This window comes from Siphateles boraxobius, unplaced genomic scaffold, assembly GCF_051911475.1.
Source record: "Siphateles boraxobius isolate OS27281-9 unplaced genomic scaffold, OSU_SipBor_1 26, whole genome shotgun sequence".
Lineage (NCBI taxonomy): Eukaryota > Metazoa > Chordata > Actinopteri > Cypriniformes > Leuciscidae > Siphateles > Siphateles boraxobius.
Genome location: NW_027508876.1, coordinates 10,632,643 through 10,648,648, shown reverse-complemented (window position 1 = coordinate 10,648,648; position 16,006 = coordinate 10,632,643). Strand labels below are relative to the sequence as shown.

General features: G+C 42.9%; 1 long non-coding RNA gene across 1 annotated transcript in view; it reads left to right on the top strand.

Annotated features, from left to right (window-relative positions):
• The window catches only part of LOC143751720 (uncharacterized), a 286,935-nt gene extending 285,249 nt beyond the window's left edge, over positions 1-1,686 (top strand). The window contains exons 2-3 of the long non-coding RNA XR_013207290.1: positions 1,292-1,437; positions 1,649-1,686. This is a non-coding gene — a long non-coding RNA (uncharacterized LOC143751720). The remainder of the gene's footprint in view (positions 1-1,291; positions 1,438-1,648) is intronic.
• Positions 1,687-16,006: the final 14,320 nt, after the last annotated feature.

The following is a 16,006-nucleotide window of genomic DNA, read 5'->3' as shown; positions in this document are numbered from 1 at the left end:
CTGTGACAGTGTACCCCAGAGGTCCATCTGTCCTGTAACTCCAGGAGGAACCAGGATGGTTTTGTTTATGACTTTGGACTGTTTTTATCATTGCATAAAGAACTACATCTTCAGCACTGTGGAAATGTAAGGTATTTTTATATTTATTTATATATATATAAATTCATTTAGCTAAAACTATGTTTAAATTGTTTGAATTCATTTTAGTAACATACTTGTTATTATTCATTGAGTTATATACGTTATTTATAATCATTTAATTTAAAAATAGAGATTAGTTAATTTTATGGAGCCGGGTTACTGTGTGTGTGAGAGTAAAACAGTATGTAAAAAACAATGTAAAGATGCAGTTTTCTGTGATGGTCGTGTTTAGGTGTACGGGATAGAATATGCTGTTACAGTACAAAAATCATTATGGCTATGACTATATTAATAAACATTATACTTTAGAGCACCATTAAACAAAATCATTCAAAAGATAAATAGAAGATACGACTGTATTACAACGTTTTATTAAGACTTTAAATAATTCATTGAATTGAATTTAAATCTTCTTTTATTTTTCTCACTGTCCCCAGCAATGCGGAGGGTCTCATGTAACACGCGCACGCACACACGCACACGCACACGCACGCACACACACACACACACACACACACACACACACACACACACACACACACACACACACACACACACACACACACACACACACACACACACACATTCCTCCACCACTCTGAATCACAGTGTCAAAACGCCGGTGTGGGAGAAAAACGCTCAGGGGATATTTTGTATCAAAACTTTAAACTTATTGCATCTTTGTAAATACATTCATACGTTAAAAGGACAATGATGTGTTGGGATTTACTTCTTCAATTCTCTGAAAATGTTAGATGATTTTCTTTATTTTGTGTTCATCTAAAACAAAACTAATTGGTGCACTGTGTTTCAGTAAATTTAGAAAAGATGGTTATTTTTAAAATGAACGATATAATCATATCATTTATATACTTTTAAAGAACAGAATGTATTTCAACTCTACTTAGGGTAAAGATAATATATTTGTAAATGACTAAATGTAAATGTTATAACCGTTTCATATATACTTGTAAAGAACAGAACGTTTTCAACTTTAGTTAGTGTGAAAATATTATATTTGTAAATGACTAAATGTAAATTTTATAAATATTTCATTCATATACTTTTAAAGAACAGAATCTGTTTCAACTTTAGTGTAAAATATGTGGCATCTTTAGAAAAACTCTTTTCTCACTTCCACCGTCCTCAGCAATCCCCTCTCCTCTGGAATATGGAGGGAGATCCTGCGAAGCCGCGTGTCAAAGTTCAAACATAAAACCTTCACAACTTCATTAAATCAAACCCTTATACCCACGAGGCCAGACACATGGCGGTAGATTTACTTCTTCAACCCAGGTGAAAATATATTTATTTATTTTGTGTTTTGAAAAGATATTGTATTAACCATTTCATTTATATACTTTTTAAAAGATCAATGTGTTTCAACTTTAGTGTAAGGTATTTGTAAATGACTAAAATTTATAACCATTTTAAAGGAGCAGCATGCTTTTCAACTTTAGTGTGAGAGTATTAGAAAAACTTTTTCTCACTATCCCCATTTATATAGCGTGCTCAGGAATGCCAGGATATCGGATGTCACGCACACACTCACAGACAGATGCACACACACACACAGTGCGGAGACTGTCAGATGCAAAAGGAGAGAATCACTCGGAGGAACTTTTTTTCACCATAGTGAAACGGTAAGATGATTTTACTTTTGTAATTCTAATCTATTCTAATCTATATGCGACATTAGAACAATTATTTTCTCACTAACCCCGACACGGCTGTCATGGAGGGGATTTCCCACAGCAAGAAGTTATTTCCCCCCGGGGTCAATAGGCCAAAATCAATGGGGCAAAGACAACTGGCAACTTGATTATCATACAAAGGTCAATAGGGCAAAGACAACTGTCAACTTGATCGATCGATAGGTCAAAGGTTAATCCCTACATTAAAGGACCTCCGGAACATCCTCCGGAATGTCAAAGGTTAATCCCTACATTAACGGACCTCCGGAACAACCCCTCCGGAAGGTCAAAGGTTAATCCCTACATTAAAGGACCTCCGGAACATCCTCCGGAAGGTCAAAGGTTAGCCCCGCCCACCTGTCAATCATAGGGTCATAAATCATTTTGACATAAGGTGAATCGTATTACTACTCAAGTCATACATAGGATATTACAGTAAAATGTATTGTTCTGTGTGTACAATCTTTCTGGGTAGAAATGACAAAATTTCATACCATAATAAATTATCCTGACAGGACAAAGAAGAACTTTTCCCGCTCGAGATACTCTAAGATAATTGGTTCACGTACGCGAAGCAGGCGTGAACCCCTCCTCTCCATAAAAGACTGACACAGAAGTTTCTCAGAGCACTAGAGAGCACTTACATTTCCAGATAGAAGACCCATGACTCCCGTTAGGGAGTTTTCCTCCGTTTCTATTTTCTTTTCTTTAAGTCTTTTCTTTATTTTCGTCTTCGGACCTTTCCTACGTTCAGTGAAATGAACAGCCTGCAACTTCAACTTTAAAAGGACTCTTTGAAATCCCCGCGGCTCTTAAAGGAAACACACAAGCTGCACTCAACGGAAGAAGATGGGAGTGTGAGCTCTCATCTCCGTTTTTCCTGTCTTTACTAAGTTTCAGTCTCATTTTCGCCTCTCCCTCCCGAGGGAGATGAACTCTGAACTATTTCCTTGGTAACTTCACGTTCGGTGAACTTTTAAAACTTCCCGCGAGTCTGCTCGCCCCGGAAGACACGAGAGAACAAGCCTATAGCGCCGAAGGACAAACACGCATACGACTCTGCATTCCTCAGCAACACAAAGAGAACCATACGCAAGTATAGGTTATTGATTTGATTTGATTGAGTGATTTCTTGTTGTCTCTCTAAGGGTTACGTTGTCTGTGATTTTTGCCATGCTGCGATCACCCCGGTGATCTCTCTCATCCTGACCGTTAGTTTCACTTTCTCATCCTCTTACTCTCTCTCTCTCTCTCTCTCTCTCTCTCTCTCTCTCTCCCAATCTCTCTCTCTCACTCCCGTTCGTTATTCGTCTGTCTCATTAGTTTTACTGTTTACTGTACATACATGTATCCCGTGTTTAAATGTAGAATTCTGTATCCGTAGTTTCATTTTATTAAAACCATTATATTCTTGATTGCTAATTGTCTAAAATGCTCATTTTACAAAGTCAATGAAATGTTGGTCCTTTAGCTACAAAAAGCTTCATTATTTACTACGTTGAGTAGTTTAATTTTATAAACACAGGAAAATGAATTCACGGCCAGAAAATTAATATTTCTTGGAGTTTATAAGAAGTGATAACTTTTGTTGGGAAGTTGATGAGTTAATCTTACGGCCGTTTGCTGGACAAACAGATTGTTCGATAACTAAATTAATTCCATCTAAGGTTATCTCATATAATCGATCTGTAATAAGACTATTGATATATTAATGACGAACCATAACCCATTATGGTGATCGTTCATATATACAATCGATCTATTTTCAGCTTCGATAATTTAACTGTAATATGCAATATATTAATCATTCATGATTAATTATTAAATTCCCTATATATATTTTGAGCTAATTTAATGTAAGACTCATTGTCGCTATAGTTTTGGTGGAGAATGCGGGCATTTCAAACTTTGTTTTATGAGCAAATTCAGTTTCAAGAGCTGAAAGTTCTTAGTTTGAATCACATTAAAGTCGGTTGTAATTCCGCTTGCTAAACACCAGAGGGCATCCTTTAAGTGTTTTGAAGTCTCGAATTACGCCCCGCCTTCTGACTTCAGCCTGCATGAGCGCAATTACGCCATATCGTGGCCGTTTCAGATAATGCTCTCTTTACTGCTGAATTCATTTCCCTGTGAATTAGCCTGTCTAAATTCTCAATAATTATTAGCATTTTCAGCTTTGCTCGTGCGAATATTATTTTGTGTTAGACAAATTTTTCTGCTTTTGACTGGTACATTTACTTTGAGTTTGGTTCAAAAACAAGATTTGAATTAAAACTTAAACTAAATCCCAGCACAGCCAGAGAGAGCCCACTTGGAAGTCCCCCACCTAGTGGCCGCCACTTTCTAAGTCGGCCTACTCAACTTTGAGTTGACTCAAGACCTTGTCTCTCTGTCCAATTCTGTTTCAATTGCCTATTTCTACTTTTCTCTTTTGACTATTTTATAGTTATTGACGATACTTTACTGTTGCCGTTAATTATTATAAAAGTTTATCCTGATTTCTCAATCTCCTTTCACGCTTATTTTAATTTGGTTTTAAACCAGTTTAAATTTACGTCGTGTTTGCCTGTCAGCCATTAATATCCATGTGGAGGAAACAGCGCCACCCTGCGGCCTTCCTCACTAAGTCGGTATCACGTTTTTCCTCCTTTCACTCGAATTGTGCATCCATCTCATCTTCCCCATTTTGATTATTTTATAGTTATTAATGATACTTTACGGTGTTATTAGCTATTATAGGATATCATTCTGATTTCCCTTTTAATTCTTTCCGGCATGTTTTATACATTTTAAATTTAAACAAGTTTTGAATTTTGAATTTGAATCAAGTGTTCTTTTTACCCAGGCAAAGCACGGAGGAGTACGCCCCTTTGTGGTGAAAACCCCCTACTGCGGCCTGCTTCTTCTACCGTGTTTCAATCCTGTCTCTTCATATTTTGATATTTATTATTTTTCCTCTCTTTTGGGTTAGGTTATTTTGATAATTACCAACATTATCATAATTCCCTCTTTTTATTATTATTTAGTAAAACCTTCGACTCTTATTGCTACATAAATAATTACTCAATTTGGTTTGAATAAACAAGCCTTAATTCACTTTAAGCTTCCCTTGTTCATCCTTTTGTGTATCTATTGTAGTACTCCCTTGGTGATTTGAAGTCATCTCTGGTTGTGTTCCGGCCAGCAGGGTTGTCCGACCAGCGTTACCAACACTGGCTGTGCGTGAATCTCGGTTTCTTTTATCTCTGTCCGTCGTTGCGGCCCGCAGTGCTGACATCAGCAATTTGGCACTCCAAAGGTAGTCAACCAGTCCAGCCGACACAAAAAGGCAATTTCTGGGACCAGTACCTAAACCGGGGCCTAAAAAGAGTCCACTCCTCCGGGAGGGTTCTGGGGAACAGCCCAATTTTGTAGTGTTGTCTGGCGGTTGACATCTTGGCGTTGCCGAGTTGTGTTTAAAGTCACAAAGGCTGTGTGGGAGGGCGCAACGCGACACAGAGTAACGGAGGGCCAAGGACACCGCGGTTGAGTGTTTGGGAAGCGCCAGGGAGGTTGACCATGCCACTGGTTCTCACCGGAGTGGACTCAATTCACCGCAGGTAAACTAAATTTAATAAAACCCATTCCACCTACTATGAGCCACAAAATACTAGATATCTCCCGGATATTTTAAGTGTTTGGCCCATCTCTTCTCCAAGCCACACCTCCTTAGGTTGCTATCCCGACAACCCCACTCACCCGTAGGCCCTATCTTAAACCCTATCAGCGGTAGTAGGCTTAGGCCTCCTTATTCTCCCTAACACTTCCAGTGTTAGTATTTATTCCAGTTCATTTCAGACCTATTCATTTTCATTGTTTCCTTTCACTCTGATCTCTTCTATCTCTGTGTTCTGTTGTGATTTGTTTCTTTCATTTCACTTAGAGACAGTAACCTGTGAGAGCCACCAAGGAAGCTAAATAATAGAATAGAGTGACAATTACGCAGCCGGTGTCATCACGTGACCCGCTAGGCTACTGCTTGTCAAATCTCTAGTTCGGGTCCTTCGTCGACCCAAGTTAATTGGCTCCGCTAACTGTTTACATCAGTTATCCCCAAAATTCTCATGAACGGCATAGCCCATATGAGTATAGCTTGTTAAGCTTAGAACGAACTTGCATTGGTCTCTTTGTTTGTGTGTGTTGTGTTCCTCTCGCCCACAGTGAGCCAGTATGTTCTGGTCCTACAGTCATGGTCGAGAGCCATGACGACCCCCTTCCTGCCCAATTACGCCAGTGACCTGCAGCATCTGAGCCAAACGCAGCTGGACACCGAGCTGGACAAGCTGATAGCCCTGGATCCAACCCAGAGCTACAACTACAAAGACTGGGCCAGAATCGTCGGAGGCATCGCACACAACCTCGTCGCCCAGGCAAGGCTCAGGGACCAGAGTAACATCGACCTGGAGCAGCAAGCAGCAGCGCTTCTGCTTGAAGCGGAGGAGGCCCGGAAGGACCAGGCCCGAACCCAGAGTCGTCTTGATCAGCTCCTCCTCGAGACCCAGAACCAGCGCGAGAAAGAGGACGACACAGATCCAGAGCTACAGAAAGAAGTAGAAAGACTTCAAAATGCCCTGCAAGATCTTCGCCTCAACACAGACCACCGAGAACAGTTGGAAAGAGAAGCCAGAATGGAACTCGAGGTAAAATTCCAACAAAATGATGCCCTCCTAGAGAGAGCAGAGACTGAACTCAAAGAAAGTGGCGCTAAAGCCAAGGCCTGCAAAAACCACTTGCACGCAGCCCGAGCTAAAATCCATGAGCTTACTCAGCAGAGACACGATCTAAAAAAACGAACTTGACATTGTTCACAGAGAGCTGAAACACTCTTATAGACTGCAGAATGACCGGGAAGGGGAAACTTACACCACAAAGTTTCCCGTAACCAGCCGGTCCGTACCTTTCAGCCACAAACTCAAAGCTGAAAGGGGGGTTAAAAGCCCATTGCTCAAGATGTCACCAGCCAGCTTCCAGACAACCCCTGCCGCTAACCACGGCATGGCCCGCAAAGAACTCGACAAGCTGGCCAGAAACATCCCTACGTTCAATCCAGACCCTGCAGGAGGTGATGACATTCACTCTTATCTACAGGACATTGACTTTCACTTGCAAACTGTCGCCAACTTGACAGCTTGGGACAATTTGTATCTGTTAAGAATCACGTCCAGCGGTGATGTGCGCAGCTTCCTAGACCGTCAAACAAAGACTGTCAAAACTGACTACCAGCAGCTGCGATAAGCTTTGATCCGAGCATTCTCTGATCCAGAATCAGACCAAGGGCTCATCATCACCATGGACCTCAAGCAGACAAGACTTGAAACCCCACAGACCTACTACGGCCGATTCCGACAAGCCTACTTCGGAGGCACGGAACGAGCCAGGTATGGAAGAGGATTTCAACTTCAGAACTCTGTTTCTCCGAAATCTGCATCCCACAGTGAGTCATCACCTGGCCTGTTCACGGACCATGTCTGCCCAACAGCTACTAGACTTGGCCAACAAAGCTTATGTCAAGCAAAAGACTGTGTCCAAAAAGACTGTAAAAAACCACACCATCTTCCCAGTCTCCGAACACTATTCAGAGCTGACTCTAGAGGGCGCCCCACAACACCACAGACCTTTGTACAGAGAGTCAAGACAGTTCCAAGCCAGCAGAGGGCAGCACAACCGCAATGGTGCTCGTCCGAAGCACCAGAGCGGGCGCTCTGAAAGATTCTGGGACCGGCAACACCCATCCAACAACCCAAGGGGTGGAGCCACCTGGGAAGCCAGCCGGCGTCCCAGAAATAGCCGATCCCCATTGTCCGGAGCATCAAGCCCAGAAAGCCGGCATCGGAACCCCTCTCAACGTGCCACTGGTAAGCCCAAGTCTGAGCCCACATCAGATCAAAACAGTGCAGCCACGTCAGAGAGGGCAGAGATCCTGAAGGTGCTGAAAGAGCTTCTTTACAGAAAACTCGCAAAAAAGACAAACCACACATCTTATGTCTAAGCATAAGAACTGAAACCAACGCCCTGTCTGACTACCAACTGACTGAGCCAAGCACCCCGAACACTGCTCCTCAGCCAAAGACCACAGAGCTAACTGTCACATCACAAGGTGACAGCATCACCCAAGCTCCACAGCTGACAGCTGCACACTCTGAACGAGACGGCACACTCCCTCACACCAGGTACCAGAAAATGCTGTTTTGGCTATCTGCACCTGCAGAGAGCCACACAAAACCGGTCCTAACCACCCATTGATCGTCACACCTGCCCCAATGACAACATTCCTGGGCAACCTGGTCGAAAAGGGGGTGGGCCGGTAACTCCTCCTGAACATCACGTTGGAAAAGGAAGTGAGCAGAGAACACACAGCATCACACCTTACGGTGATCTCATCTCAACTTTTCAAAAAGACTCCAATTTCAAGCTAAGAGACAAGATCGAACTCTTACACCTCAAACTTGTGAACTGAACGTGCAGTCATACAGCCAAAATGACCACCTGACAATTGGTCGTTTGAGTCTAGTCCATCCAGTGTTCATCTCAAAAATGGACACTTACCCGTTTCTCAGCGGCAGAGACCTTCTAGATCGCTTTGAACTGTTACTGGACTTGAAACAGCTGAAAGTCTGGGCTCAAGTACGAGAACTTGACCCCCTCCAGTCACAGCCAGACGGTCAGGTCACAAAGGTCACGGGAACTCCAGCAAAACCAGACTTTCAAGTCACAGAGTTCACGGAAACTCACACAGCCAGCCATGAAGACACAGACTCAACACCAACTGTAGGTTCGAATCCGCTACCATGCACCTTACAGCTCACTAAAGACTTTGACACCTGCTGCCCAAAGGTCATGACTGACCTGCAGCTATATGACCAAACCCATACCCTCACCAAGCCTGGCGCACTAAACGACTAGCTGTGGTCACTTCAAACCCGCCCACCCACCCTGAAGTTTGAAGTGATTACACACAGCATAAGAACTTTACAAACTAAACTGTCTACCTCAGAGCAGTTTACGCTAGCTCCGCTGTTTACAAAGACAAACATAACGAACATGCGGGCTTCTGACACAATAAAGACTTTGCTTCACCACCTCTCAGACCCCTCCAACCAACCCTTGAATGACGTCTACACTCACTGACAACCAGTTACTCAGAACACTGCATGACACCAAGCACATGCTGCGTGCACAGACCTACATTCTATGTGTGCACCGTCTGACACCACAACGCTAAGACGTGTAATGCAACGGCGCAAAGGGTGATAAGGCCAATGTACGTCCATGACGCATCATGCGCTGCAAACCAAAGCCCCAGTGCCACTGACAATACACTGAAGCAAGCGACATGCCAGCAGCAAGATGTGGCAAAACATGGGCCAAGGCAAGCTAAACCTAGTTGCCACCCATGAAATAAAAAGACTGCCCTGTCCAACCAAAGACAACCCTCGCTGTTTTTTTTCCTCCCCTTTCTTTCTCTCTCTCCCTGTTGTCTGTACCAGGTTGCTGCTGTGGTTCGCCATGCTGTGCTGTCAGCCACCCAGAGGACAGCTGCCACCGAGAGAACAACCGAGACTCCTGATCACCGACTGCAGGACCTACACCCATCAAGCGCATGTTCGACTCATCCAGCCCCACAAGGCCTACAGAGCACACTACCCCAGCTCCGTAGCCCAATACGGCTGGGCAAGTGCCCGATGGGCAGAGGACTCCCTCTCTCACGCCAAGGCCAAGGTCGAACACATGTCCAACCAACTTGGGAAAGTGACTGTTACACAATCAGGACTCCTAAGCACCAACTAACACTCCAAACGGTTCCTGGGAGCGTTGCGCAGAACCGTAGTTGCCGCCAGAACTCTGTTCGACACTGGTATGCGAAGTGTCCACACAGCAAACATAGCCACTGCGAAACGTATGTGGTTGAAATCCAGACTGAACTTTCACAGCTAAAAGAGCAACTCACCACGCAGAGTGCATCTTTCCAAACCATCGGCAAAACATTGAGAAGAACATGGTCATTCTCAACATTCACAGCGTCCTGCTGAATCAGACCATGAACTGCATGAAACCGCTGTTTACTGTCTTCCAGAATGACTTTGCCCAAACTCAGCTGGTTACAGCCCTGATAACAGACATACTGTGGGAGGTTAAGTCCTCAAATGACAGCCCAGCCACGGGTAGAATCCCACCGTACTTGAAACCCTTAAGCCTTGTGCCAACTACGCTGGTTTCCGCCATCACCAGACCAACTGATCCTCTTACAAATACACCTGGCCTACTCTCTGGGTAGCGCCATCCCACTCTACGTCGATCACGAGCAGAGGGAAGTGGATGTGCTCTTGAACCAATCCATCAGCGAGTCAAACCAAGTCTACAGACTTAAAGACATTGCCAATGTCAGGTTTTTGAAAAGCAACAGCCACATCAAGGCACACATTCCAGATGTGGTGGCCTACCACGACAGCGACACACAGCTGCACCTGGCCCCACACCTGTACATGTGTACCTCACCAAAGACATCCACTATCTCTGCCCTAGCAAACCCTTCCTCAGAGACAACACTGAAGGAACCTGCGGGTTGCAACCCCTGGTCAGCGACACACGCTGCCCTGCCAAAGCTAAGCCTCGAGCCAAAGTCACAGAGACGCAAGCAGAGATTGTAGGTGACAGGTGGCTCGTTAACACACCTGTGCGTACAGCTACTCTCACTTACGATCAGCATGACACAACCAGCCGTGTCAACATGCTCAACCAGAGTATGTGGATTCAAGCCCCGAAAGGTGCCATATTCCACCTGAATGATCTGGCATTGTACCATCTTCAGAGCAAAGAGTACCAGACAGCACTGGAACTCCCATCCTTCAAGAACTGCAACTTCACCTTAGATCCAGAACTGGAACTCTGGATCGAGGAAAGGGGGTCCCAATTCATTGACATGGCTCCGGTCAACACAGCCATCCAAGCACTGTCTCGACTGCCCGTTCTGAACACTTCATCTGCGGTCCTAGCCTGGACCTCAGCCGACATTGTGCTGTGCACCTTTACAGGTAATCAGCCACACTCTGACACTATGCGTGGCATTCATTCTGTACAGAAGACTCAACCAGATGCGACACAGCCGAGCTCACGAAAGCCGTGCCTGAAGGTCTCAGACAGAATCCCCGGAAAGGGGGTGCCAAGTCAGAGATTACGCCGAACCTCATCGAGCTGAATCCTCAACTTTAATGTTTAAAACTTTAATCCTCAACTTTAAAACCATCCTACCATCATGATCCACCTGCTACATGACCATCAGGATTCACCTGCCAGTCAGCCATTGCGATGATTGTCATCCGATGATGTCCACACAGGGACTACATCCGACGAAAAGGGGGAGCTGTAGCGACTGACCGAATCCTGATTGTTCTCCTTTCACTACTGAACAAATATGAACACATATATGTTTAATTCACAAAACCTTGAATCATGTGATATGGTGCCCCAATGTCTGCCAGCAGGTCATTGATTAACTTCATTTATGACGCATTGCGCAATCAAGAAACAGGTCCCCGTTGTTCTCAAATCCTTACACTGCTTGCAATTTGTGTTCAGTCACAAAGAATAAGAACTGATTCATTCAGGGTCTCGAGCTAGTTTTTCCCCCCCTCATCAATTATTATGTCTCCGTAGACTGATAAGTGGATTTACACACAAAACTACCCTTTGTCTTGAAGACAACCATTTGCGAACTAAACCCTTGTGGTGCACACCACGGATGGAAAAAAAAGCTTTATTATTTACTACGTTGAGTAGTTTAATTTTATAAACACAGGAAAATGAATGTTCACGGACAGAAAATTAATATTTCTTGGAGTTTATAAGAAGTGATAACTTTTGTTGGGAAGTTGATGAGTTAATCTTACGGCCGTTTGCTGGACAAACAGATTGTTCGATAACTAAATTAATTCCATTTAAGGTTATCTCATATAATCGATCTGTAATAAGACTATTGATATATTAATGACGAACCATAACCCATTATGGTGATCATTCATATATACAATCGATCTATTTTCAGCTTCGATAATTTAACTGTAATATGCAATATATTAATCATTCATGATTAATTATTAAATTCCCTATATATAATTTGAGCTAATTTAATGTAAGACTCATTGTCGCTACAATTAACATTTTCCAGTCTGTGTATATATCAAACATTTTATACACATTACAATAAGAAAAAAATGCTCTTCCAAAAAAAAATATATATACTATAGTTTAGTCTGAACTTGACATTCTCCTTAATACTAAGTCTGAAAACAGTAGAAAACATGTCATCCTGACTAGTCAAAAACTAGAAAAAAAAACTACAAGATTACTTAAATTACTAGTCATCCTCTGAAGGCAGGGGTGATGAAAATTGTAACTCGGGTATGTTTGAATTTGGATCCGGGGAACTGACTGGCTTAGAGCAGATGCGGCCCTGTTGAAAGGGTGGAGGTTGAAGGGTGGTGAAGGTTTTTGGAGGTGGGTTATCAGGAGGTAGGAGGGGTGTACGATTATCTGAAAAGAATGGAGGGTCGGAATAGTGAAAGGGACCAGCAGACATAATCCTGGTAAAAGGGGGGACAGGGGTGGCCATCTTTTTGGGGAAAACTTGGGCGTGTTTGATCCTGAGGAAAGGGAACAGGGTTGGAAAAATCTTGACTAAACCTAGGTGGGTGAACCTGATCTGGGTAATAGCTTGACCCTGTAGCATGGCCTGGGTGAGGTGGTGGCTGGTACGATGGTCTTCCTGCAATAAACTGTGTAAACAGTGTCATCATCTTTAATTCGTGGGCGTGCTGGGCTGCTTGCAATTTAAGCTGTAGCTCAGTATCATCTGCCTGAGACAGGGCTTCTTTGATGGTCTTTGAAAAAAACTCCATTGTGGACTCAAGCTTATTTTTTCGCTTTCTACGTGTGGTAGGTGCACCTGTAAAAATACAAATGTTTTTAGATATTGAGCAATTTGTTTGTTGACTACTTTATCAATTACTGCACTATGAGTGTTGACCAATAACATTATAGCTGTCTTGCTGTAATATTTATTTTTGTACAAAAAAATATGTACTTTACACCTTGAATGAATGAAATTATCTATTTGTAAAAAACAAACAAAAATTTAAATTACGGTTATACAAATGAAATTAATCCTACCTGGTGTACTACGGTCCGGTTGATTTTAGCAAGGTGTTGGTATTGAGGCCTTTGTAGGTAGGCTACTTCTGTGGTGCTCACACTGGATGAGGCTCTCTCATTGAATGATGTGGTATCATTGGATGAACCACTGGTCTCACTCGAGGCGGTCTGTGGCGTGTCACGGGGCTCATCTGTTTGACAAATGTTGACTTGAAAATTTACAAAAAGTGGCTGATATGAACTAAAGATATTGGATATTACTCTAAAGAAGTATGACTAACTGTGATCACATGTTTAAGTCTAGAGTCTATGATAACACAAAAATAAATGTAATATAAACAACTGAAGTAATAGCCTATTGCATATTATATAATATTGAAGCATTCATCAAATTAGATAGTCATGTTAGCTATCATACTTTTTAATGAATAATGGTAGCTGGTCACATCCCTTGTATGTAATACTTTAATTGCTAACATATTTTTCTAATCTGTCGATTGCTGAAACAACTTTAAAATGCTAGACTATCTAAAAAAAAAACTTTAGTTTGACCTTACCTGCAACGTTAATGTTCTCACACTCCGTCTGTTCACAGTCTACTAATGAAGCGACATCATCTTCTCTGAAGCTATCTAGTAATTCGGGTGGTCGGCAGATTGGCCTGTCACCCAAAATGCCTTCCATTTGGTCGAAGAATGGAAATGTTGCACGGCTATTTCCACTCTTACTGTTGTGGTCTTTTATCGCTTTGTATTTGTTTTTTAAGCTTTTTATCTTACGTTGGCACTGTAGCCACAAGCGCTTAAAACCGTGCCTCCCCATATCTCGTAAAATGTCTTCAAACACGGATTTATTTCTGTAACAATCCTGCATTTTTGCCTGCACTGTCTCTTCGCCTCAAACACTCAAAAGACATGAAACCTCTGCATTGCTCCACTGTATGTATCCTTCGTCCTCCATCGCGCCTATAAGTCATGTGATCTCAGTTGGTGGTGTCCACCTGAGTTGACGTCACTTTTTTAATGATGTACGACTCGCAATCACTGGGGAATCCGATTTGTCTGCTTACATGGCACATGCAAATGCACGTATCTGATTCATATCCGATTTATTTCCACATATGAGTGAGGCTTGAATCCGATCTGAGAAAATCGGAATCCATGCGTTTTTTTCCGGCTTACACATTCATGGGTCATATCCGATCTGTGCCACATGAGAGGAAAAAATCGGATTTGGGTAACTTGAACCATGCAGTGTAAATGGGGCCTTTGTGTGTTCACTGCTCCTAATGTGTGCGCACTAACTTGGATGGGTTACATTCAGACGACAAATTCCAAGGATGGGTCATAGTTAGCCTCGACGTCACTTAACTTACAGTAACTGTGTGACGTCCCTGTCAGCCTTTTCTTGTTTTGTGTGTGTGTGTTGCGTATGTATTGTTTGTAGGTGACTGGCTGATTGGGAGCAGGTGTTCTTCGTTCCCTACAAAAGCTGCATGTTTCCAATCGGTGAGAGTCTGCTTTGGGGCTGCATTGGACTTTGTGGCAGTTTCTTGTCCTTCGGGTTGATTCTCGGCTCATTTTGAGGAAGAATGTAAAATAAAGCTTAGATATTTTGAAGTGTAAGGTATTCGTCTCTCCTTATTTGTAGTGATCCTTCTGGATCTGAATGGGGATCTATCAAAATAAGTGAATTTATTGAAAGTCCTTCTGAGCAGTTTTTAAATTTATTAATGAAAGATCAGTTGACTGAAGTCGTAATGCATTATTAGAAACACATTAGAAAGGTGTTAGCCTTTCTACGAATGATAAAAAACTAAAAGAGAATATGCGCACTGTTTTAAAAATGGCACTTATAAATAAAGAAATGATGTCGTCTGTAGCCGAGTCGGTAGATTTACCGGTAACTGTGCCTTCTTCTTCAACTCTGTCTTTTGAACAACATACATTTATTTGTAGCCCAGTGAGTCTATAATTGCAGACCCCTTTCTCTGTCCCTGACCTGAAAAGTTGGTGTTTAGGTGAAGGCATAGATCCAGATTATGCCATCATTGTGAGTAGAAATCCAGAAGAGACAGATGTTTCTAAAATTGAAGACACTATGCATTCTATCAAAGCTCTTGGAAGAGTCAGATTAAGAGGACGGATGTATAGCCAAGAATCACAGTCTCTGATAGTGCTCTGTGAATGTCGTGAGAAGGTGCATGCAGAGAGACTCCCTCTTGATGTATTGCCTGCTGATGGATCAGACCCATGGATCCTGAGTGCTAACAGAATGGAGGGTAATGCTTTAGATGGTGAAGGGGAAAGTTTCGTCCCGCCTGATGAATCAGGGCTAAGAGAAGAACAAAGAATCAAGGTCACCTAACTTGTTAAATGCTTCTACACCTGAGTCAATCATCAGGGCGGTGGGTGAATTGCTTGCTAAAACCACCAAAATCTCAAGTGATCGCAGTTCCTTTACACGGCTGAGGACCTTTTCCGGTATCACTCCCATTCCGGCTGGAGAGGATCATTTAGAGAATTGGATGGAACAAGCAATGCTCATGGTTGAGGAAAGTGATCGTTCCGGAAAAGAAAAGAAGTTAAGGATTGTGGAGAGTTTGCGTGGACCAGCCTTGGAGATTATCCAAGCGGTAAGGTTTACCAATGCTGAAGCATCTCCCAAAGAGTACTTAGCTGCTATTGAAAGTGCTTTTGGAAGCTCAGAGTCTGGTGAAGATCTGTATTTCAAGTTCAGAGCACTACGGCAACGTCATGGAGAATGCTTGTCGGATTTTCTGAGGAGACTTGAGAAAATCTTGATCAGAGTTGTGCAAAGAGGAGGGCTAGCAAACCAGTCTGCTGGAAAAGCACGTCTGGAGCAGCTCATCAGAGGAGCCACACAGTCTGACATCATGCTGCTACAGTTACGGCTATGGGAACGAAAGAGTAACCCACCTGATTTTCTAGATCTACTACATGAGATTCGAGAGGAGGAGGTAC